Raw genomic sequence first — 24,545 nt, 5'->3', positions numbered from 1 at the left:
CACCGTCCCTTCTAGTCTAGATGAAAGTTTTAATTTCATCCATGGCAATGAGGGGCCATTAAGTCAGAGATTAAAAACCATCTCCTGTGCTCGGGACAGAAACAAAGGACAACTGGTAATTATGAGGAGGTGTCTGCCCTGCAAGTCAAGTGTCTGCCCCCAAAGCTGTGCGACTGAAAAAGCTAGCAGGCACGAGAGGAAAAGAACACTCGAACTAAAAGTGTATTATTCTAAAGTGCACATTTTTATTTAATTCGGGCTAAAGTAGAATGAATCATAATAGGTCAATAATAATGACTTATGGCTTCCTTCGTATGGCACATTTACAAAGAATGGTAATTTACCATTAAAGAGTGGCATATTCCTTTTGTGCGTCTGCAAGAAAAATTAGCATTAGGGCATACTGAGAAAGAACAGGTTCTCCATTCTTACATTTGGGATTTGGATTCCTTTATTCAGGCTAAGAATATCATACGCAAGCTGCTTTCTCCCGGCCTCCCACCTCCCCCCTTCCCTTTTAGAAAATACAGGAAGGATTAAAATGTAACTGTTTATGACATCATCCCAACTGAACGCTGATGGACTACAGATATATTCAGTGGAGCCATTTGGAAAATATTTCATGTTCTAGTCATTAGACTTGCTAAATGAGTTCAGACTTGGAATTATATGACTTAAGAAAGAGAAAGGTAATATTTGTAGGTGATTGTATATAAATGTGCGATGTTGTATGTCATGATTATCTCGATGTTTTATTGTATTTTGTTCTTGCTTCCTTCCTTCCTTCCTCCTTTCCTCCCTTCATTCCTTTCTCTCTCTTTTTCTATATAAAACACTCTGATGCATTACTTGAGGTATAAGTACATTGATTTTGTTTATTGACAAACTTACAAGCCATTATTGTTTTCACCCATAAATGAGGATCTCAGACCTGGACTCTAATTAGGAAAAGTAGAAAGTGATTGACACTAATTTGTTTGCTATCTAACCTCACCTTTTTCTCTCCAGGAAAAGAAGTATTTGTGTAAAGTAAACTACAAAAATACAATTCTAAAAGTTCAGTCTCTCCATCCACCTTTCAAGTATTTGGCTAAAACCCTCCTATATCTCAGAGAGATGCCAGATTAAATTATAGGGAACATCCTAACACTTTAAAACCTGCATATTCTATTTCTGTGGTCTATAAACTGGCTCACAATAACTTGATTAGAGAAAAGTCTTGAGTAATTGGATGAAGTCAGACTCAGAAGATTCGCCCAATAATCAATGAAATCTAGTGCTTCTAGCTCTGCTGCTTCCACACTGCTTTTCTATCTATCCAAATGGCCTTTTGAAAGCTGAAGCTGCAAAGAACGAATCTCAAATCCTCAAAACTGAGCTAATTTCATAAGCTTTTTTGAAAGTAGATTGGATTTAACAGGGCTGTGCTTTTGGAAATGAATGGTTGATATAAATCAGAGGTAGTGGAAAGGTAACGTTTATCTGATTTGATTTAGCAGCAATCTGGTCCAGATGGCAACGCAGAATTTAAAGATATTGAAATATACGGTTGCAGCTGGAGACTGTATAAACCTAAATATAAATAATTCAGATGTGCTTATGCATTTAACAATGTCAGTTTTAAATATAGATAAGAGCCAAGACTTTAGGCTAGCATTTGAAAACAGGAAGATGACTAAATGCAGGTGCTCTTAGGTATGTGACCATATTTCAATGCCTAATTTAGCTCCAATCTGAAAATGCAGGTAGAATTCATCAGATGTACCTGTCTGGCTTAAGAGAACGGAGCACAGATTAGGATAAGGTTAAATCTTGTATACAAGAAGCAAGAAGTCTGATGAAAAACAAAAGTAAGTAGGATGAACACCTGATTGAATATGACAGAGAAATAGACAACATTTCTACCCATGCTAGGATCACAGACCTGCCTTTTTCAAAAGGAAAAAAGACGGAACTAAATCAGCTTGAGTCCACAAAAGTTCGACACCTTCCTGAAAGAAAATTGGGGAAAAAATCCCACAATCCCAGAATGTTGAGAAGGGTTTCTGGTGCTTGTCACGCTGCACGTTTACTTTTCACAAAAATCCCTGGTAAAAGACCCAAATTCAAAGCTTGCCTGTCACTCAAGAGCTGCTCCATGGCCACGGGCCAAGTGCATAAGGAAGAAGGAAGGTACTTCTGGGGAGCTGTGAGGGCTTATTGACTCAAGGAGTATGAAACTGTGACCCCGGAATAATTGCTAGCTAGCTTCTTTGCCTGTTTTGGTCTTTCCTTTTCTCTCTTCTTCACTGTCTTTCTTTCAATATATTACCCCTCTGGGCCAGGACTGGACTAAGACTGTCTGAATGTGGGCTCTCCTGAGAGTCAGGGAGGAAATTTTTGCCAATTGGGCCAACACACAATGCTTCTCTTTGCTCTCAAGTCAATCCCACACACCTACACTTCTTCAAGGCCAATTTTTTATATGTGAATTTGGACTCTTAATCTTCATTTCTTTCCTTTAACTGAGGGCCTACAAAATGATGGATTGATACTTGGTAAGACCTTAAACTAAAGTTAGGGATAGAAAAAATATCAATGACTATAGAAGATACTGTGAATAAAAAAAAAATTACCAAGATTCATACAGGATGTCTGTGAGGGAGCATGGGAATGATTAGGAAATGAGACCTTAAAGATGACTCTAGGCCTCACACTTGGGTCTTATAACCACACCTAGAATCAAAAACCCTTGCCTAAATATGAAAAATCTTCTTGGGATATTAAGTGACTTGTCAAAGGTCACAGAGCTAATTATTTTTTGGCTTAGAGAACAGGTTCCCTGGCTCCCAATACAGAACCTGCTCATTCCACCTCCAATTGTTTACTCAGAAAAATTGGATAAAGAAGTTCACTGGAGTCATGGAGAAAGCACGATTGAACTAGAAGATTTTCATAATTGAAAACAGGTCTATGGGAGGATGCATTCTTTCTAAAATAGATCGTCATCATTTTTCCTGGAGTCCAAATTAGGAGGAGGAGCAGGAATAGAAAAACTTCTATTGTGGGGGAGGGAAAAGTTGGGAGTGTTGAACAAGAGGCATTTTCATCTTGACGTACGTTAATATTGTCCCAGCTGCTTAAAATCACTTTATGGTTAAGGCAGTGCCAATAGGTCAGATCTTTGCATCAGTCCTGCCTCACAGAACCTCTCCAAGGCTCACAGCATCTGCCCTGTACTTCACATGTGGTCCATTGAGCTGCACGCTGTGGTAACCACCCACCTATGTACCAGACTTTCCTGCTCTACTCTGGGGGGAAGGGAAGCAAGATTTTTGTCTGATCATATTTGTATTCCCTGTCTCTAACACAGAATCTGGAGCAAGGGAGCCATACCCTAAATGTCAACTGAACAACATTATGATAAACTATTTACATTTGCATAATTATTTATTTATTTATTTTGCTTTTTAGGGCACCCCCGGCATATGGAAGTTCCCAGGCTAGGGGTCAGTTGGAGCTAAAGCCACCGGCCTACATAACGGCCACAGCCACAGCAATGTGGGATCCAACTCACATCTGCAACCTACACCACAGCTCATGGGCAACGCTGTTGATCCTTAACCCACTGAGTGAGGCCAGGGATCAAACCCGCATCCTCATGGGTACTAGTTGGATTAGTTTCCCCTGAGCCACACCTGGGAACTCCCCATTTGCTAAATAATTTAGTCATTCGCTTACTCATTCATTCATTCACATATGCATTCCCAAACTGTTCTCATTCAGGATTATTACCGTAATTATGATGAAGTCCCACCCTTGAGGAGCTAATATAATTTTGTCATTGAGATAGTGAATTAAAAGGCAATTGCTACGGAGTGTAAAAAGTATTACGATAATAAAAGGATGGGAGGCTTTTTGTGGAAGGACCCAGAAACATCACCCAGCTCAGTCCTAGGAAGAGAGAAGTCTTCTCTGAGGAAGCAATAACTAATCTGAGGTTCAAAGACTGAAGGAAAGAAGGAAAGGATGGTAAGAAGAGAGGAAGGAAGAGAGAACACCTAAGTGTATGGAGATTAACAGGTGATGACATGGGAAAGTCATGGGTAAAGGAGAGGAGCCAGGAGCACATTCAGGAATCTGCACTCTCTCCCATCTTAACAAGGACTTTCATTCCCATCATTTCCTTGAATCCTCATAGTCACCCTGGGGTAGACAGCACTTTGGGGGAGGGGCTGGGTTAACTGGTTAGCTACTTTACAGGTGAGAAAAGGGAGACTCAGACTCAGAGAGTTAAAATGACCAGTTCAGATCACACTTGCCAGGGGCTCCAGGTTCCAGTTTCAGTGCTCACTCTTCCATATCCCAGTGAAAATCATTTAGGCCTTGCTTGATTCCTGAGATTCATGACCAAGTGATCAAGGCCAGAAGGTCATGCTGTCCTCATGCTTGGGATAGCAATGACCTTGCTCAGCCCAGTGGCCTCTGGCCTCCTCCTAAGTGCATGCCAGATGCCAGAGGTTTTAGCTTCAAAGACATGCCAACCCTAGAGGCTCTGGTTCTCCATGGCTTCTCCTGGAATCCAGGCTCCCTGTGCCAGGAACTCCAACTGCCATCAGAGGAAGAGCTTGTCCCTGAGCTGTCCTAAGTCACCTTTGGAAAAGGCCCTGAGAAACCAGGATTGCAGGACAGCTCATCCGGGCTGAGCCGACCTCTTGACCCACCACCATAATGGACACCAGATTGCACTGAAGTCATAACCCTCTTGGGAGGGGGATGGTTGCCAGGATGAATATTAGTTCTCTCTTTCTCCTCGTCGGCATCCAACCAGCCCCCACCTCCAGGAGAACCTGTTTCTTAAATTCCAATACAATCTACACCCTGCTGTTCATAACTGTTGCACGTTCAAAGCATGCCAGATTCCAAGAGAACATTTGCAGAGCCCTCGCTGTGTGGCAGGCACTGTTTTCATTGCTCTATGTGGATTGACTTGTTTGATTTTTACAACAACCTTATAAAGTCAATAATAATATCATATTATGGGTGAGGAAACTAAGCCAGAGAAAGTTTAGGCACCCTCCCAAGATGGAACAGCCTAATACATGGAACAGTCAGGTTATGAACCCCAGCCACCTGGCTCCAGAGGATACACTGAACTGCTGTACCCTCATCCATATCACAGACTGAGTGGTGGAAAGAAGGGGCCGAGGAGCTGCAGATGGGTTTCCCGCCCCCCTGTGCACATGCATGCCTTCCCTTTGCCCCTGCTGCCTTGCTCCCTTTATCATCTTTTCCATTCTCCCCTTTCTGTTCATAAAATTAAATTTGACTCATTTGTTCAGCAACCAGTAAATGGAATCTCCCTTGGGTTTCTCCCACCTCCCAATCTCCACCAGAATCAGGCTGAATTTCTTACTCCTTAATCAGAAGTCCTCATGGGTATGCAGCAATGCTGTTCTTAAGAGCCTGACTTATACCCAAAGGCTGTGTTTTCTTCAAGAGTGAGGGCTTACTCATTTTACAACCCCACCACATAGCACAGAGCCTGGCATACGCTGACAACCTCACAAATGTTGAGTTGAGAAAACAGGGAAACATGCAAAGACTGTCATTGAAAGAGGATTTACATTTGTTCCTCAACCCAAGAAGTGAGAAAAACAACAGATGTGAGCTGCCCCCAGCCATTATTCCCTTAACAGAAATAAAATTCAACAGTGGAGCAAGCCGACAGGAGGTCCTGAACCCTGGTCACACAGAGTCTTCAAGAAAGTCTGGGCAGGGACATAAGGGCGAGGTTACAGGGAGGATCCCAGGTTCAGCTGGGGAGGCAGATGAGATTCTGAACAGAGACTCTGACCCCCACGAGCCTTGCCCAGATTAGCACAGTAGCCTCTGTGATGGGTCATTTTATGTGTGCATTTGATTGAGCTAAGGGGTGCCCAGCTACCTGGTAAAACATTATTTCTGGGTGTGTTTGTGAGGGAGTTTCTGAAAGAGATTAGCCTTTGGATAGGTAATCCGAGAAAAGATCTCCTTCACCCATGCCAGTGACACCATCTGATTCATCAAGGTCCCAAATAGAATGAAAAGGCAGAGAAAAGACAACTCTCTCTCTCTGCTTGCCTGGGACAGGCATCTTCTGCCCTCAGGCATTGGCGCTCCTGTTTCTCAGGTTTTTGGATGTGCACTGAATTACACTGCTAACTTTCCTGGTTCTCCACCTTGCAAATGGCACATCATGGGACTTCTAAGCCTCCATTTGAGCCAAGTCCTATAATAAATCTCAATTATAGATGATGATGATTATTATACATAATCTATATAGATATAAATAAAGATAGATATAGATATAGATCTGTAAGTTCTATTTCTCTAGAGAATTCTAATACTGCCTTCTAACTCCTTTTATTCTTAAATCCATCTTCATGCTAATGCTGGTTACTTCTCTGCTTCTCTTCCTCTCTCTCTCTCTCTCACACACACACATGCACACATGCACACACATACACACGATAATTTCATTTTCCTATACAAAAAACTCCAAAGCATCCCACTGTGCCCAAAAGTCGTCCTTAACTTCTGTTCTGGGGGACTCCTGGGCTCTATAGCATAATTTAGTGGCTTTCTGATGGAGTAGGAGGATGGACGTAGGGCCACTCAGCCAAGAGGGTGTTGCAAGCCCTTTCCTGTTGGACAGCAAAAGCAGCCTCACTTCTTAGCTTTGCCCCCAAATGCCCCTGGGGTCCACATCTCTATGTTTTTGGATACGCTGGAGGTGGTGGGGATCCTGTCAACCCCCTTCTCATTTTGGTGAAATATTCTCTTTAAAGCCACATTTGTCATCTCCTCTGTGAAGTCTCCTATTAGCCTTCCACTGGCATCACCACTTATCATAGCCTTAGCATCAAGTGTCTGTCCCACTAAAACATGACTTCTTCAAGTCTTCAATGCCTTTCACACCTGCTGACATACAGAGAGTGCTTAGTAAGTGCTTATTAAAATAAAGCCATGATGACATCCAAAGAAGAGTGATGCTTGCCACAGGTGGTAGGAAAATCTCAGATCAGCCTTCAGAAGCAAAATAAAATAATAACATAAAACGGAAATGCATGCCCAGAGCCTACAGTCCAACTCAGTGTTTTCCTCTAAGTACTGAAGGTCCTGAATTTTCTTGCCTGAGATTCATGACTGGTCCCATAGGAAGGGAGAGATGAGCAGGACCTGAGGTACGGTTTGAAATGGGGCAGCTTTCCAGAACCTCCAGAGCTGCCCTATTCCTGCATGTTGTCAATTAATCTAAGTCATACATTGTCTCCAGCTCTGTACTGAATTAAAGGAAGCAAGAAGAAGATATTGTGGCTCAGTGAGTTAAAAACCCAACTAATATCCATGAGGACACATGTTTGATCCCTGGCCTCGCTCTGTGGGTTAAGGATCCAGTGTTGCCATGAGCTGTGGTGTAGGTTGCAGACTCAGCTCTGATCCCAAGTTGCTATGACTGTGGCATAGGCTGGCAGCTGCAGCTCTGATTTGACCTGTAGCCTGGGAACTTCCATATGTTGTAGGTACCGCCCTAAAAAGAAAAAAAGAAGAAGAAAAAGGAGGAGGAGAGGAAAAAGAGGAAGAAGAAGAGGAGGAGGAGGAGGAAGAGGAGGAGGAGAAAGTCTAGTGATTAAAGGGAGAACACCAGAAAAATGATCATAGTCCAACTTGAGCCTTTTCTGAGGCAATAAGACCAGACATGGTGTCCAAGTGTTGTCATGGGTAGGACCAAAGGAGTTGGCACCAGGTCTCATCAGGTGGAAAAACCCATAGAACACAAGAGGAAAATGATGTCAGTTCTGCCAACTTTCCAAAGAGAAAATTGGGCCCCTGAGCTGTGTTTACTTCTGTGGAATATGCACTTGCTTTAAATTGAGGAAAGATTAGGAAATTAGATATAGGATTACCCAGCAAAGATTAATTTCACTTCAGCTCTGGAAAAAAAATGTTTTTGTTGTGAATATTCAACAGGCAGCAAAGAAATTGTGACAGTGTATGTGTTTCCAGAGGCCAAGGAGAAAGTTTCAGCTGCATCTTCTGAAAACTCCTCTTTCATATCTGAATTTCTAGAGTCTAATATTTTTATGTCATAGCATCAAGGTTTCTAAGTCATTCATAGCAGGAATTTTAATTTATGAAGACCAAATCTGAAGCAACTTGAAGAATCTCATCTTCTCCTACAGTGATCCCAAGACAAGAAAAATGAAGGCAGCTTTGATCTGTTAAAGGCTGTGATCACCAGACTCCACCTGGGCCCCACCTGATCTTCATCTTCTGGTATTCACACTTTTGAGTAGTTTTCCATTATTAGTACTTGTAAAGAGTATGCTACATATCTATTACAGCAGTACAATTTATAATAAATGATTGTATGTATTTGTATGCATACATTTCCTGCTCCTCCACCCCCAGAGCATTGGTCATTAGACACTTACCATAACACTACTGAATAGAGGAGTGAATATTCAGCCTTCTATCAGGCTAACAACTTGAAACTACTCTGTAGGCAGTGAGAGCCACTGGGATTTGGAGGGAGGAGCATGGCATGATTAGATTTGTTTTCAGAAACTTCATTCTGGTTGGGGGTAAGGGAAGATGGGGGGCAGGGATCACTGAGAAAGTCTATTAAAATTCATAAGCAATTAATAATATCCTTGAGCTAAATGCTGGACCTTATGCTAAGCAATTTCATATGATTGAAATATATATATATATATATTTTTTTTTTTAATCTTTTTAGGGACACATCTGTGGCATATGGAAGTTCCTAGGCTAGGGGTCAAATTGGAGCTGTAGCCACTGGCCTACACCACAGCCACGGCAATGCCAGATCTGAGTTGCATCTGCAACCTACAGCAGAGCTCAAGACAACCCCACGTCAAACCTGTGTCATCATGGATGCTAGTCAGATTCGTTTCCACTGAACCACGATGGGAATTCCATAAATTTTTATTTGTTCATTTGTTTTATCTATTATGATATTTCTTGTGCTCCTTACAGCTACCCTGTTGAGGTAGACCTTATCACAACAGAGGCAATGGGGCTCAACAGAAAGATACAGACTTAAGAAGGAAATGGAATGAATAGGACTCTAGCACAAGTGTGGACTTATAGGGCTGTCCAGAAACAGACTCTCTAGTGAATAGCATCACCAGTATCCTCTGAAGAATCACTGCTCCCATCCATCCTATGTACCAGCCCTTGACACCCAAAGGGTAACCACATCACCTGAGCTGGGCCGTTTGGCCTCTCTCTCCTTGTGTGAAAACTCAAGGATGGGAAAATTGGTGGAAGACATTTATTCCAAAAGCAGCACTTAACCACGGCTGGTTAAATAGTTCTAGGAGTTCCCATTGTGATGCAGTGGAGACGAATGTGGCTAGTATCCATGAAGACGCAGATTTGATCCCTGGCCTCGCTCAGTGGGTTAAGGATCCGCTGTTGCCATGAGCTGTGGTGTAGGTCACAAATGCGGCTCGTGTCTGGCCTTGCTGTGTCGGTGATGTAGGCCAGTGGCTGCAGATCTGATTCGACCCCTAGCCTGGGAACCTCCATATGCCATGGGTGTAGCCCTATAAAGACCGGAAAAAGAAAAAAAAAAAGTTAATTCTGCCTGTACCTAGACTCCAACGGTTTCTGATCTATTTCTAAAGCTAACCTTCAGCCTCCAAAAAAATTTTTTTTTCTTCACTTAAGATTTTCAGAATTGGCCTCTATGGTTCACAACCAAAAAACTCTCACCAAAAGAGTGATTGATGAGAAGAGAAAGTACGGGACTAGGTAATGTTTAAGGACAATACTTAATGCTTCAGAAGACAGCAAATAGTTCTAATTTTGAAATGCCATTGACACAAGTGACTATAATTGTTCTGTGGGCCTCTTTCCCTGGAGACCTAGCTCCATTTTAACACATGTGTGTGGTGGGTTTCTTGAGCTCACATAAAAGGGAAGCTTGGGTCCTTTATTTCTCTCACTTTCCCCACCAGCTGCACTGAGGTGCGTATTAATGATGGCTTAGCGGACCACTGCCCATAAGACTCTGGAGCATGAAAGACACACCTATGTGTGTGTGATCTGCATTATCAAAGGCCACAGGAATGTCAGTGAGAAGGAAAATTGACACTGTGACAGAAACCACCCCTTATCAAACAGGTCTTGACAAATCCTCATTAGAGAGGGCTCTGAGCTTTGGCCTGATGGAAATGTTTCAGTCTGCAAGGATCCAGAAGCAGAGGTCAAAGTGGCCTTGCAATCAGGTCTTCTAGATTCTCTGTCTGTGGAGGGGATAAAGGGAGGCCTGAAAATCAGCCAGGACCAGACCCTGGGCTAGCAGGAGTGCTTAATCAGCTGCCCTAGGTCCCAGACAGGAAAATTCTGCTGGCTGCCAAGGAGGTATTAATGACGGAGACCATAAAAGGCAGTGACCTCATATGGCTCAACTTCTTTGTCAAACCCCTTGTTGGCAACAGATCAAGGGGGCAGGTTGCCAGGCTCGTCACATCTGGCTGTGTCTGTAACAAAGATCGAAGTGACAGACCTTTAAGTATGAGAAAGGCTCGCCTGTCAATTTCCATCCCAGCAGCCCACTGCTTGGCACCTGGGGATGCTCTGAAAAGGGTTGGTAAAAGGGTGGGGCGTGGAAGAGGGGAGAGACCACCCAGAACCTGGTATAGAAATTCTTCTCTTTCTCATCATTGCCTTTAATCCAGAGGGAAGAATTTCCTCCTGTCCTACTCCTGCCTCCTCCTTCCCAACATCCTGAATAAGGTACAGGTTGGTTTGGAGGCAGATGGAGGACTGGGACTCCCCTGACCACCCTTCTCATCAATGATACCGGGGACCACTTGAAAAATAAATATAGTTGGACCAGTCTGGAACCCTGACTTCAGATATTCCAGTTTTACCTATAATAGTAACTCTTGCAGTCTCTTCATTTGTTAAAAGAAAGAATAAACCAGATAATTCTAAGGATCCTCCTCAATAATAACCTTCTTGTGTTGGGTTGAGCAGATTTCTGTCTCTCATGGACACCCTGCATGACAGAAGGTGTCTTTACTTAAAACAGAGATTCCCTAAACAATGTAGACTGTCTTCCCTTCTTGACAACTGCCTTTCATGTCATTACTACTATAACCTTTCTCTGACATCATCGACATCCAGACAGCAAAGGCTCGACGCCAGGGATTATAGGACAAGTGCATCCACCACACAAAGCCCAAGTCATGGTCATGTCCTAGCAGCCACCACAGCCACCACGGCTGGGGGATGCAGTCTCTCCGTTAAGCCATTTCCTGGAGTGAAAACTCACATCTCTTGACAGAGCCAATTATTCAAAGCTGCCCTCTCTGCCCTTTCAAATTTAATTTGTTCCAAATCTTGTAGGAGCCACAGAATTATTTCAGGATTGGAGTCAAGTGAAAACAGGTGTGCTGCTCTTTTATCCCTCCTCCTCCTCTTCAAAGGGGCCTGATTAGGCGCCAGATTAATCAGACTGGCCAATGGGGATGGAGGAACTTCTTTGCCCTCCTGGGTACCAGTCACCAGGATGTGGACCTGAATTCCTAGGGGCCCCTGACCCAAGTGACCCTCTAGGGCATCGTCCGTCCTGTTCCCTTAGCTTTCTCTGCTTGTGTGCAGGTCAGTCTGGTCTTGAAAGCCAAGGCCTGGAAGTCTAACCTTCCAAGATAAACCAAAGTTCTGTTCTTGGCTATCTCAGCATTTGCCTTGGCAGTTCAATTTAGGCTGACCTTCCCGATGTGGCAATATTTAGGGGGCTAAGCATGGAAAACAGTCATACAGTCTAAAATGATATAGAAAAGTTTTATTCAAATAGGAAAAGAGTTCAGCAAAAAGTCAAACAAAAAGCAAAAATGATTCTAGTTGTGTAGTCTTGGGAATGGGAGCTGTTAGACCTCAGAGATGCTGATGATGGAGATTTTTGCCCCAGTTCCTGCTATGGGGAAGCTTCAGGACTCAGACTGGGGGTGTATTCTCTCAGCTGGTGATTAAAAACTCCATGGTTTTTGTCTTTCTTCCCACAGCTTTAAATATCTTCCCGATGCCAAGACCCTAAAGCTTAAATCTCTGCCCACATTCTCTGCTCTTTAACCTAAGTCTGTGTACCAATAATTGACTTGATATCTCTCTACACCCAAAATAGGCAAATTCACTCCATCTTAAACCTTCCTCTTCCCTCAATCTTCTCTATAGAAACTTCATCCTATCCTTTGCTCAGGCCCCAAATCTTGCATCCTCTCTGTCCATCCACTTCCCCACATCCACTCTGTCAGCTCCTATCACCTATTCTGCTTTCCCAGATCCATCCTTTCATTCTTACCATCCCTATCAATACCACCTTGGCACAAGGAACCCCAGCTTTCTGCCTAAAAATTGTTGTATGCATCCAGCTGGTCACCCCTCCCCCACTTCACCCTTCCCCCAACCCCGACCCTGGCTGCACCGAGAAATGAAAATACTTCTTTTAAGCTATAAAAGAAGATTATAGGTTAGGTTATAGCAACCCCCTCCAAAGGCTTCCCATCTCACTCATAGCAAAAGCCAAGATTCTCACAACGGCCTTAATGACCTCCCAGTATCAGTTCCCTGTCCCACTTCCCACCATTAACCTCATTGCTTACCTCTCTCCCGCTTGTTCCTTCTTTCCAGCCACATGGGCCTCCATGCTGGTCCTCAGGCTCATCAGGTATCCTCCCACCTCAGCGCATCGGCTCTTGCTGCTCCCTCTGTGTGGGACCCTCTTCCTCCAGGTGTCTCTGTCTAGTTTGCTCCCTCATTTCAAGGGTCACTCAAAAGAGGTCCCCTCTCCAATCATTCTGTGTAAAATTGTAGCCATGGTCACACATCTCTCTCCCCTTCCATCGCAGCCCTTACTATATTGCTTATCTTGCTTTATATTTTTTTCCTAGCATTCATTTTATTTCTAGGTTTGTAGCATCTTAGGGTTAATAGGGATCTTCAAACCTTCTAAATTGAAACTCCCTCATTTACCAAATAAGGACACTGGAACCTGGTGCAAGTAGGTGACTTGTCCAAGTTAGTGGCAGATCAGGACTACATATCAGGTCTTTGGACTGTCCAGTTAGGCACTCACATTCTCGCCAATGTGAAGTCTCTGAGGTTGCTTTATATTTTTATGCATCAATTACCTCCACCCTATTTATTATAAATGAATTTATTTATATCTCCCAACTAGAGAATAAGCTCCAGTTGAAACTCTGTTTTGTTCACTCATTTAGTCCCAGAACCCAGACTGAGGTCTCTTATGTGGGACATGAACACAACATTTCTTAGATAATTAATATCCATCACCCTTCAAGATTTCTGTCACCCTCAACTTTCCTTTGCAAGATCATGCCAGTGTTTAGGGTGGAGCATGAGACTCAGACCTGACTAATGATGTCATTTCATATCACTCCTTCCACACACCCCCAAAGGTACCCCAAAAGTGGGCTGGATCAAGGATGATCATGCAACTCAGAGCAGATGAGATGCAGTGAAATTTTCTCCAATTTGTGGAGAAAGAATGCTATTTCTCTTTCCCAGGGACCACACCTGCTGTGGCAATTTGATCCCTGCGAGGAGAGTCTGTGAAGCCTCAGAGGTGTGTTGGTGGGGAAGAGCCACCCATTTTGAGGACACGACTCCATTGACCCTGACCTACTCATCACTCAGAGTCTTTCCTCTTTGCCCCTGTGCTCTTACTGAGGCTTCCCATTTCCACCATCAAGAACCGTGATGATATTCCAGTCTGGAACACGGACAGCAAATAGGTTTCAGGTCATCTCCAACTCCAATTAACATGGGGTGATAAATGGGAGCTTAATGTGGAGAAAGATACAGAAGCTGTGAACAGCTCGGAGGGAAAATGTGCCCTGGCGGACTAGTCATGTCTGAAATGAGCACGAGAGTGGGGAATGGTGCATGTTAGCACAGAGTTTCTCCGCAAATAAAACGGAAAAATGAGATGAGGCATGGATACGCTTTCGTGGGTAAAGTATGAAAATTGAGCTAATTTCAGGAACAGAATCCTAATTAAATATGAACATGATGAAGGAACACAGAAAACTAAAAGTGTGATTAGATTGAGGGGAAATTCAGGGATGGCGTCTGGCAGGTAAAACATGAGTGGAAGCCAGAAGTACAAACGACTCGCAGGCTGGTTTATCTGGAGCAGAGGGGACATGTCAAGGAGAAACGTGAGATAAGGCTGGACGTGTTCCACCAGGGACAGCATAATTGACGAGGGCCTTGAGTGCTGGACTGCAAGGGGTGGATTGGATGCAGGCAGCCATAGGGAGGCTCTGTAGGGTCTTGAGCAGGTGAGGCTGTAATAAGATCGATGTTTGAGGCAGATTATTCTGTCAGTTGAATCCAGGATGAATTGAAGCCGTGGGAATTGGCAAGGGGGAGGCTGGTTAGCATCTCGGGGCAGCGAGTCAAGGAAATACAGTCTGGAAAATGTCTTAAGCAGGCCTGTCATGAGTCGGACCACAGACTCCTTAGCTCTGTCCAAACCTGTGTCGTGGACTTGTTTAGAAAAGTTTCAGAACCTCCTTAGAGCTATCAGAGGAAGTGACCTGAGCACTCGTGGAGGGTCCCTCAATTCATGTCGCTTGACAGTGTGAGCAAGGGGATTCTGAAGCAGCTGTTAAAGATTCTGGTGTGGAAGGAATTTTGTGCATTTTGTTATTGTGTCACCACAACTCAGTAGGCTCTCCCGAAGTTTCCACTGAATCATGTAAAGGGAGGACTTGTTAATTATGTAATTTCACTCGCATAATTGTAGGATATGTACTTAGGTCAGCCACAGTAAGGGTGTGGAGCATAAATGAAATGGCAGAGTCCAGCCTGGTAAAAAAAACAAAGCAAAGCATGGTGGGGACTGTGGATTTACTGTGGAGAATGGGAGGCCATTTTCCAGAAAAGCAGTGCATACTTAGCTTTTACTGGCAGTTTCCATCCTTAAAATGTGGGCTAACTACTTCATATTTTTAAAGAGAAGCCCTCTAAGTTTTATGTATCATTTCCAAATGTCTAAATGATCATATCTAAATCTTAGATTCCCAGGCTAGGGGTTGAAACAGAGCTTAGCTGCTGGCCTACGACACAGCCACAGCAACGTGGGATCAGAGCCACCTGAGTGACCTACACCACAGCTCACAGCAACACCAGATCCTTAACCCACTGAGCGAGGACAGGGATCGAACCTGCATCCTCATGGATGCTAGTTGGGTTTGCTAACCACTGAGCCACGGTGGGAACTCCTCTCTAATTCATTTTTTTTTTAAATTGGTTGAATCCTCCATTTAGATCCCTCAACTCAGAAACTGCACATGTGGGTTTAATCTCTAATACTGAGTCTAGCCTTTGATTCAAGTTATGTATAACTTGAGTCCTTCAGGTAGTTCCCAGTAAAGGGTAAGCACTCAAGTGACTTGTTAAATGGCAAACTCGAAGTATGTTTTTAATTCAGTTACTTCTTATAGGTCTGGCTTATTATCACAGCTGCTCAATGACACTTTCTAAGCAAGCTCCTTTGAACACTCTTGTAGAAATCCTTGATTATTCAAGGATTATATAATTATTCAGAAACATCACCTTCAATTTCTCTTAATCACTGCCATCTACTGACCTGCCAACACTTTCCCTTTTTTTTTTTTTTTTTGTTTTTTTTTTTTGTTTTTTTTTTTGTCTTTTGTCTTTTTAAGGCTGTACCCATGACATATGGAGGTTTCCAGGCTAGGGGTCAAATCCGAGCTGTACCTGCAGGCCTAAGCCACAGCCACAACAATGCAGGATTCAAGCCGCATCTGCGACTTACACCACAGCTCACAGCAATGCCAGATCCTTAACCCACTGAGCAAGGCCAGGGACCGAACCTGTGTCTTCATGGATGCTAGTCAGCTTTGTTTCCACTGAGCCATGATGGGAAATACTGACACTTACCTGTTAAGCAAAATTTTAGCGCCAGACATCATTTCCTTTAACCAAACTCTTGTCTAGAAGATGAGATTCGAAGCAGGCAGACTGGGATAAAACCTGGCCTTTCCCTCCATAATGATAAGCAAGGGATCCAACAACATGCAGCTTCCATTTCACTATCTGTCAGATGAAAATAATAAGGATAACACATTAATATAGCTCTGGCTCAATTCCAGGCACTGTTTTAATGGCCATACTTGTATTACATTGTTTCATATTCACAATAACGCTAAGCTATGATTTTCTTCATTCTTCAGATGAGAAGACTGAGACACAAAAAGTTTAGGTAATATTTCTTTGGGCCATGATAATAATAGATGCAAAGCAGTTGTGATGTTTACAAAACACATTTATAGGTATTGGTTATTTCCTCCCTTTTCCCCGGTTTTATTGAGAAATAATTGACACATAGCATTGTATTAATTTTATCTGTGCAACATGATGATTTAATATATTAGAAAATGGTTATCACAGTAAGTTTAGTTAACATCCATCACCTCACAGTTAATTTTTTTTTCTTATGATGAATAGTTTTAAGATCTGCCACTCTCTTAGCAATTTTCAAAGATAATAATATTAAAATTAAAAATATTAATTATAGTCACCATGCTGTACATTACATCCCTAGAACATATTCATCTTACAGATGGAAATTTGTACCTTTGGCCACCTTCACCCATTATTATTTTTATTAGCAGTATGATGGAGAGAAAAAGTGGCTTTTAAAAAATCACAACTACTGCAGCCGCTTCTGCTCCTGTGGATGTGGCATGCTTCCTTTCTTGAAAGGGCTATTTAGGAAAATGATGGAAAGTCTCAGGGTCTAAATGTTGAAGCTTCTGAGAGATGATTTGCAAGATGCATCCAGGCAAAGAATGATGCCGAACCATTATGCAAATGAGTGGAAAGGTTTGGAGGGTCCAGAGGAGACTGAGTGGAGGGACTGAGGGGCCAGGATAAAGGAAGGAGAAGGAGAGGGAGAGGAGAGGAGCAAAGAAGAGCAGCCTGCGAAGAGACGGGAAGAACAAGGAGACAGTGAGCTTGCCCTCAGCAGGACAGGTGGGAGGACAGCAATTCCTGGGAAATCAGACCATAAGCACACTCACCTCTGTGACTGCTGATACTTGATTGGTTGTCCTTGCAAAAGCTGCTTCAGGGAAGCAGAAGGAAGTGGTCTGTGTCCCGTGGGCAGATGAGGAGCAGGGAGAGTAATAACTAACACCCACAGAGCTTTTCCTAGGGCTTTCTGCTTGCTTAATGCCAACCACAACTTTTGAGGAGGTGTTCTATTAGCCCATTTTACAGATGGGGAAACTAAGACAGAGTGGATAAGGGAATTGCCCAAAGTTAACCAGCTACAAGGGGCACCATATTTTATGTGCTCAACTTCTATGTTATCCTGAAAGAAGAGTCAAACAGCAAGAGAGGAGATACTTGTGAAAATGTGGATTCAAAGAAAGGAGACACATAAGCTGGTACAACCACATGTAAGCTGGTACAACCACATGTAAGCTGGTACAACCACAGTGGAGGTACCTTAGAAAACTATACACAGAACTACCATATGACCCAGCAGCGCCACTTTTGGGCATATATCCAGACAAAACTTTCCTTAAAAAAGACACAAGCACCCACATGCTCACTGCAGCACTCTTCACAATAGCCAAGACATGGAAACAACCCAAATGTCCACCAACAGATGATTGGATTAGGAAGATGTGGTATATATACACAATGGAATACTACTCGGCCATAAAAAAGAACAAAATAATGCCATTTGCAGCAACATGGATGGAAATAGAGACTCTCATACTGAGTGAAGTAAGTCAGAAAGAGAAAGACAGATACAACATGATATCACTTATATCTGGAATCTAATATACAGCATCAACGAAACTTTCCACAGAAAAGAAAATCATGGACTTGGAGAATAGACTTGTGGTTGCCAAGGGGGAGGGAGAGGGAGTGGGATGGATTGGGTGTTTGGGGTTAATGGATGCAAACTATTGCTTTTGGAATGGATTAGCAATGAGATCCTGCTATGTAGCACTGGGAACTATGTCTAGTCACTTATGATGGGGCATGATAATGGGAGAAAAAAAGAGTGTATACATGTATGTGTAACTGGGTCACCATACTGTAGAGTAGAAAAAAAAATTGTATTGGGGAAATAACAATTTAAAAAATTAAAAAAAAAAAAAAAAAAAAAAGGAGACAGCAAGAGTGAAAGTGACTCAGAGACATGTAATCCGTCTGAGAATCTCCAGGGACATTGGATGGATCAGGAATCTCTGGTTACTGGTTTCCCACTGAGGTGGAGGCTTGAACCATTTTAATTTAAACGTTAAAACAAGATGAGTCAGCTTGTGCTGATTTGGGGGTGGTACTCTGATTACTTTCAAGATTCAAAAAGGTTGGAAAGTGACTACAGTTCATCATTCTAAAGAAGTTCAGATGTTAGCCTTGTCCTCACCACTTGCCCTGTGCTGATTGATCATTAATACATCCAGGTAGGAGTTCCAGTTGTTGGCTCAGCAGGTTAAGGATCTGAAATTGCCTCTGTGAGGATGCAGGTTCGATCCCTGGCCTCACTCAGTGGGTTAAGGAATGGATTAGCAATGAGATCCTGCTGTATAGCACCAGGAACTATATCTAGTCACTTCTGATAGAGCATGATAATGTGACAAAAGAGAATGTATACAGGTATGTGTGATTGGTTCACCTTGCTGTACAGTAGAAAATTGACAGAACATTGTAAACCAGCTATAATGGAAAAAATACAAATCATAATTCAAAAAAAAAAAAAAAAAAAAAGATCCGGCATTGCTGTGGCTGTGGCCTAGGCCTCAGCTGCAGCTCTGATTCAACCTCTGGTCTGAGACCTTCCATATGCCACAGGCGTGGCTGTAAAACAAACCAATGTGTGTGCGTGTGTGTGTGTGTGTGTGTGTGTGTACACACACATATAGATATAGATATAGATATAGATATAGATATAGATATAGATATCAGGTAATACACCCAAGTAGTGATTGCTGCTTCCCTAAGTGTGGGGTGGGAAGAAGGTACTAACACCACAGAAGCCTCCTATGCACCAGAATAGACTTTGCTTAAAGGATGTTCTGAACAAGGAAGGGAAGAGTTCATTTTGTTAAGCAGACGCCTATGAACTGCTTTCAAAGACACAGCTAATACCTAGATCTAAAAGGAGAAAATGGTAGAGCATTCATTAGGGAGGCTTCGATTTTATCTGATCATGGGAGAAAAGAGAGACAAAACTATTACATTGTTTTGAACTTGGTTGATTTGTGTAACACACACTGCTTATGTTCTTAAGGAGACAAAGATCCACATGATGGATACTTTTTTCATATTGATTTGGTAAGCAGGGGGCATTTCAATTACCTTTAAGAAATGATTTAACTTACAACAGTGGAAAAAAAAATCTTTGAATGAAAATGCTATCCATCAAAGGCAAAAAAGTTAAGGCTTGTCATAGAGGGAAAGGAGACAAGCATGATCAAAATGCAATGTATTTAACCCTTAAAGAGATCAGGCAATCCAGGATGTGTTGTCTAACTTCTCTTTTTTTTTTTTTTTTTTTTTTTGCTAGTAATCCACTGAGCAAGTGCTGAAAGCTTATTTTTTACTGATGACCCATTATCAATTTTGCCAGCATAAAAGCAGACTCTTTTTTTTTTCTTTCCTGCTGCGTCTGGTCTTGTTTCCCAGGTATGACAGTGCAAACTGGTGCGCAAAGAAGGCTCACCCATGAATGATGAGTTCCTTGCAATATTGAACATCAAGGGTTACTTTCCAAATCCCCTTTTCTTTCATCAGGAGTTCATTGCATTTGCACTTAGCATACACTTTGCATCTGCATTTTCTGTCCTGGAAATTATACTCATGAAGCAACTACAAGAGGCAGCTGAGCTGAGGGATTGGCATATGTAGGGAGTATTTACAGAGAATCAAATCAGGTGACCTCAAAAAAGATGAGCTTCTTTTAGGAGGAATTCTGTTAGACTGATTGTGAGGGGCTGAACTCTAGGCAGAAGGGAGGAAAGAGACTCAAAGTGAGAAAAAGGCACTTATGGAAGCTCAGAATTAAACAAAGTAGTCTTTTTGAGTATTAAGAAACAAAAACAATGGATCCAGAGCCATGGAATGGTGCCCAGTGGCCCCAAATGCTCATTTGCTTTTAAGGTTGTTTGGGCTTTAATTAGTGAAGCCTTGCCCAGAGGGATTAAAAATCTTGAACTTTGAGCAAGAACAATTTTGCAGGGCCAAATGGGAAGAAGGCTGAGTGGATGCAGATGGCAGCGCAGAGCTCTCAGTTTGTTTAGTCAAGGATTAGAACTCTAAGCTCTAAGGCGGGGCTGGTAGTTTTATTTAAAAGAAAAGTTCAGACCACTTTATGCTGCTGTAAGCATGAGATCAAACTTCCCATGAAGAAACTTACAGAAATGATGTTTCTCTTTTCATTGTTTTAATCCTGTTGCATTTATCAAGAATCAGTAGCTCATTTTTCCCTCCACACTCAGTGTCCAGAAGCATATTGAATGTCATACGGTTTCTCCAAAATGCAAGCTATTTTGTGTCTGAGCCCTCTGCATAAAACACCCTTCTCTGTTCTTACCTGGTAATCTCCTGTGCATCCTTCATAATTTTGTTCCTGCATACCCTTTTCTCTTTGAACGGTCCCTGAATTTTGTGTCTTTTTCTTAAATTTATTTCTGTGGTTACACTTACCATGTTGTGTTGCAATTATTTGGTACATAGAATACATGCAAAAGAGGAGTTCCTGCTGTGGCTCAGGGGAAATGAATCTGACTAGCATTCATGAGGACGCAGGTTCGATCCCTGGCCTCACTCAGTGGGTTAAGGATCCAGTGTTGCCATGAGCTGTGGTGTAGGTTGCAGACGCGGCTCGGACCCCAAGTTGCTGTGGCTGTGGTGTAGGCCAACTGCTACAGTTTCAATTCGACCCCTAGCCTGGGAACCTCCATATGCTGTGGGTGCAGCCCTAAACGAACAAACAAACAAAAAGAATACATGCAAAAGAATGCATGCAGCACATATGTACATTTTAAGTAATAATAATAATTAAAAAAAAAAAGTTTAGGTACCATACCAACAGCTCAAGAAAGAGAATGTTATCAGTAACTTGAAATTTCGTTCATGACTCACCCATCCCTCTGCCTGCTTACCCTGCAGAGGCAATTGCTGAAGAAGAATTATATATTTTTATTTTATCACATATGTACGTATCTTTAAACAACATATGGTTGAGTGTTGCTTATTTTGAACCTAATATAAAGAGAATTATTTATGTTTTTAGGATTCATCAATTTTGTTGAAGGAAATTTGCATTCTTAATGGGGTAAAAATTGGTTTTTGGAGTACAGAAAATTCTTACTCTTTTAATGTATAAAGCAAACATTACATACAGTATATAAATATACTGTTTGTCTATGGTATTAAAATGTTATAGGAACCATTAGGGAAAAAAAATGTCTACAAATACTTCTTAGGGGGTTGATAATGAAAAAAACATTGAGAACCACTCTGTGGTTCATATATTTTTACTGCTGTAGAGTATTTCATTAGATGATTAGCCCATAATTTATCTATTATAATGTTGATGTATTTTTTTTTTAATTAAAACAGCGCTGTGCCTACAAATTCAGTAACTTAGATGAAATGGACCAGTTCCTTGAAAGACACAATATCCTAAAACTCACATAAGAAGAAACAGACAGTTTTGGAGTTCCCATTGTGGCTCAGCAGGTTAAGAACTCAACTAGTATCCTTGAAGATGTGGATTTGATCCCTGGTCTTATTCAGTGGGTTAAAGATCCAGCATGGCCACAAGCTCTGGTGTAGGTCACAGATGAAGCTTGGATCTGGCATTGCTGTGGCTGTGGTATATGCCAGCAGCTGCAGCTCTAATTTGACCCCTAATCTGGGAACTTCCATATGCTACATGTGCAGACCTAAAAAGAAAAAGAAAAAGAAAAAGAAGACGAAACAGACAATTTGATAACCTATATCTATTAAATAAATTGAATCAATTATTATAACCTTCCAAAACAGAAAACACCATGCCCAGATGGAGTTGTTGATGAATTCTACCAAACAATCAAGGGAGAAATTATACCAGTTATCTACAATCACTTATAGAAGACAGAAACAGAAGGACTATTTCCTAACTTATTCTATGAGGCCAGCATTACTGGCATTTGGCTCAATACCAATACCAGACAAAGACAGTAAAAGAAAAGAAAACTATGGACCGATAAACCCATGACATAGATGCAAAAAAATCCTCAACAAAATATTAACAAGTCAAATCTAACTACATGTGGAAGAATTTTACGCCACAGCCAAGGTGGGATTTATCCCAGCTATATAAGACTGGTTCAATATTAGAAAATTAATTAATGTAACTCATGACATCAACAGACTAAAGAAGAAAAATCACAAGATCATATAAATAGATGAAGAAAAAGCATTTGACAAAACCCGGTATCCATTCTTAAAAAAACTGTCTGCAAACTAGAAATAGAAGGCAACTTCCTCAACTTGATTTTAAAAAGCTACAAAAAATCTACATCTAACATTTTCTTAATAATGAGAAACTTGAAGATTTCTCACTAAGCTCAGAAAAGGTATACAGACTTGGAATGAAGAAATAAAATTATCTTTGTTTGCAGATGACATGATTATCTACATAGAAAATCTAAATGAATTGCCCTAAAACTCCTGGAACTAATAAACAAATATAGTAAGGTTGCAGGATACAAGATACAAAATTCAGTTTTCTAAGCCAGCGATGAAAAAATGGAATTCAAATTTAAAAACACATTACCATGTGCATTAACAACCAAAAAGAAAGAAAGAATTATGTAAATATAAGCCTAACTAAATATGTACAAAAAATCTAAAGAAGAAAACTACAAAATTCTGATGAAAGAAATAAAAGAAAAACAGAGATATTTCATGTTCACGGGTAAGGAGACAATATTGTAAACGTTAATCGTTCTTCCTAACTTGGTCTTTCTTTCTTTCTTTCTTTCTTTCTTTCTTTCTTTCTTTCTTTCTTTCTTTCTTTCTTTCTTTCTTTCTTTTCTTTCTTTCTTTCTTCCTTCCTTTTTTCCTTCCTTCCTTCCTTCCTTTCTTTCTTTTTTAAGGCCCGCACCCATGGCATATGGAAGTTCCCAGGCAAGGAGTCAAATTGGAGCTGTAGCTGCCAGCCTATGCCACAGCCACAGCAATGCCAGATCTAAGCCACATCTGCGACCTACCCCACAGCTCACAGCAATGTCAAATCCTTAACACACTGAGAGAGGCCAGGGATCAGTCCCACTTCCTCGTGGACACCAGTCAGGTTTGTTACCGCTGAGCCACAGGGGAACTCCTAACTTGATATCTAGATTCAATGCAATCCCAATCAAAATTCTAGCAAGTTATTTCATGCATCTAAACATACTGATTCTAAAGTTCATATGAAGAAGCAAAAGATCCAGAATAGCGAACTTGATGTTGAGGTAGAAGACAAAGTCAGAAAATTGATATCCAAAATCTACGGTAATCAAGACAGTATGCTATGGGTAAAAAGAATTGACAAATAGATCAATGGAACAGAATAAAGAGCCCAGAAATAGAACTACAAAAATACGGTCAACCGATATTTTTAAAAGTAGCAAAGACAATACAATGGAAGAGATAGTCTTTTCAGCAAGTGATATAGGGCAGTGGAATATTATTTAATGCTGAAAGGAAATGACATGTGCCATGAAAAGACAAGGAGAACCTTAAATGTGTATTACTAAATGGAAGAAATCAATCTAAAAAAAGAGGTATTCTATAAGATTCCAATTAATTGACATTCTGGAAAAGGAAAAACTATGGAGACAGTAAGAGGATCAGTGTTTGCCAGGGGAGGGATGGATAAATAGGTGAAGCACAGGGGATTTGAAGGGCAATGAAACTATTCTATATGATACCACAAAGATGGCTACATTGCACTCTGCATTTCTCAAAACCCATAGAATGTACACCAAAAGTGAGACCTGCTATAAACTGCACTTTTGGTGATAATGATATAATTAATAAAAGTTCATAAATTGAAACAAATTTCCCCTGTGGTGCAGGATGTTGACAGTGGGGGAGGTTGTGTGTGTGTTTGCATGGGATCAGGGAGCATATGGAAATTATACACTTCCTTCCTGCTCAATTTTTTTTGTGAAACTCAAACTACTCTAAAAAAGTTAAGTCTACTCAAAAACAACAGTCTTTCAGTGGACAATCTTGTACAGTACAGCATATGTACATCAGTTAATTTAGAAAATGCCTAGCAAGTGAATTGACTGGTTTTATGGTACATGCATGTCCATATTTCTTAAGGAATACCAAGCTATTCCCCAAAATAAATTGTTTCAGTGTACACTGCCTCCAGGAGTGTGTGAACTCCCCTTACTCAACGTCCTCACCAACACGTGGGATTGTCATATGTTAAA

At 41.5% G+C, this 24,545-nt stretch overlaps 1 protein-coding gene across 1 annotated transcript in view; it reads right to left on the bottom strand.

Moving 5' to 3' along the window:
- Nucleotides 1–24,545, bottom strand: part of DCDC1 (doublecortin domain containing 1) — a 489,423-nt gene that overhangs the window by 22,791 nt on the left and 442,087 nt on the right. The window contains exons 45-46 of the transcript XR_014837084.1: nucleotides 15,988–16,143; nucleotides 12,660–12,854 (exon numbers count right to left, since the gene is read on the bottom strand). The gene's annotated coding sequence lies outside the window, so the exon portion shown is untranslated. The remainder of the gene's footprint in view (nucleotides 1–12,659; nucleotides 12,855–15,987; nucleotides 16,144–24,545) is intronic.

This window comes from Sus scrofa, chromosome 2, assembly GCF_054392235.1.
Source record: "Sus scrofa isolate SSC_HxYL_T2T_F1_AM1 chromosome 2, Sscrofa_HxYL_maternal_Yorkshire_Landrace_v2.0, whole genome shotgun sequence".
In the NCBI taxonomy this organism is placed as follows: Eukaryota; Metazoa; Chordata; class Mammalia; order Artiodactyla; family Suidae; genus Sus; species Sus scrofa.
This window is presented reverse-complemented; position numbering and strand designations above follow the sequence as displayed.